Here is a 1,950-nt window from a genome sequence, read left to right as displayed (position 1 = left end):
CGCATGCGCAGCAGCCCTGCTCCGCTCACGTGACCTTGCGAGGCGGAAGCCCAGCTCGAGTTCGGATAGTGCTTTGGGTAGGTCTGAGCGGTGTTTGTAAAGCACCTCCGAAGTAGATGTTAGGATTACTTAGGTCTTGGGTTTTGTGGACATCATAGACATGAAAAAAAAAAGTCACCAGCAAGGGTGGCGTGGGGCACTAAAACCTTCCACTGATGGAATAATGAAATGCGAGTGAATTTAGAACCAGTAATGGTTGTAATTGAAGAAGACTTCATACCAGTTCATAGGGTGTCATGTGGAGGACTTAGGCGTTTATCGTGTGGAAGCAGAATTATTTAGAAAGTAGCTTATAACAATAACTTGGCCCTTAACCTGGGCCAGACTCAACTGGCACTGTGATATGTAAACATAAATATAGTTCCCACCATTGAGCGTTCATGCCTGTCCTCATACACTCTATCTGTAAAAGTAACTTATTCGCCTGATGTAATTGTCCTCTCGTAGGTTTACTGCTGAATAAGCTCACCCTTTCTAGTTCTTTCTGAACTCTGGTTCAACTCCACTGTTCTGGCTCAAACTCCTCACCTAGACGCCGGAGTCTATCTGGCTTTTCTCAACTTCCCGTTGAATTGTTCTGCCTAGCCTCAAACAACTCTGGCAATTTGTTCTAATCATCTGGCTCAGTGGCTCCTTCTTATTCTCTTGCTGCAGCTGCCTCTGCCGACCTGCAATGAACTTCATAGACTCAAAAACAAAACAAAAAACCCCAGAGAACCATGAACTCAAGTGCACTGCACTCTCGGCAGTGCCTCCCAACTCTGACTAGCTCTCTCTCCCTGGCTGCTGCTCTTAAATAGCTTCTCTTTCCTGTTCTGGTCTTGTAAGAGATATATGCTATCATGATATCTCTGACTCATTCTGTCAAATCTTTCTTGATTCTTTGTTACTTTGTCTGGCCCTTAATTAGATGTCACTTTCACCCATGGCTCCTTCCTTCTACAAACTAATTTGACCTTAAAGGAATGTATTAAGGTCCTGTCTGTATTCCAGGTAAAGGGGTGTGGCCTGTCTGCACTCTAGTCAGATCATAAAGACCTAGGTCTTTGGATGTAATCCCTTGCCAGAGCAGCCATCTTGCTGAATTAAAATTCCTCTGTAATTTCAAGTGTGTGTATCCTGCGAATTCATTTACACAACAGACCATCCTATTCTCAGACAATCCGAGTCTTGTGACTGATTTCACCTTTTATAGATGGGTACTATTGTGCCAGCCACAGGTGGGTATGGGTGGGGATTCGAATCATGTTTTCCCTCAGGCTTGCTCAGAGAGTGCTTTATCCACAGTGCCCTCTTGCAAGCCCCAGTTTCAAAACAAAGATCTCAACTAGATGTGGTGGCCCATGCTAGTAATCCCAGAACACAGGAGGCTGAGGTTGGTTGAGTTATTTTGTCTGAGTGGAGAGTAACAAGCCGATAACCTCACACTTCCGAGGTGTGTCCAGCTAATTGTTGACAGCGAGGGAGGCAACGGGATTGTTTCAGGTATTGTACATAACTGTGACATGACCCAGTCAATCTTTAAAAGCTTACATTTCCACTGCTGGGGGAGGGGCTTTTTTTTCTGGTCAGACTATATTTCTTTTGATGTACATGGGATGTCTCGTGGCTGAAACCATTTTGTATCATTGTAGGGCGTTTGTAAAAGCTTCATGCTATTTTAAATTTGGTTACTCCACTTTCTTTTGGGCAGCTGCTGATGCACTTGGTTTACCTCTGTCCCCTTTCCCTCCGCCCTCTCTGCACATGGCTCAGGGTCTTGTCTGGACTCTCCCAGATGTCCTTGGCTCTGCCTATCTTTTATCTACAATAAACTTTCTTCTCCACCATACCATGGAGCTGTCGTGTCTTTTCCTTGTCATTTCTTTCACACATAGGCCCACAGTCTGT

The sequence above is a fragment of the Apodemus sylvaticus genome, chromosome 20 (assembly GCF_947179515.1).
Source record: "Apodemus sylvaticus chromosome 20, mApoSyl1.1, whole genome shotgun sequence".
In the NCBI taxonomy this organism is placed as follows: Eukaryota; Metazoa; Chordata; class Mammalia; order Rodentia; family Muridae; genus Apodemus; species Apodemus sylvaticus.
Note: the sequence above shows the minus strand (reverse complement) of the source record.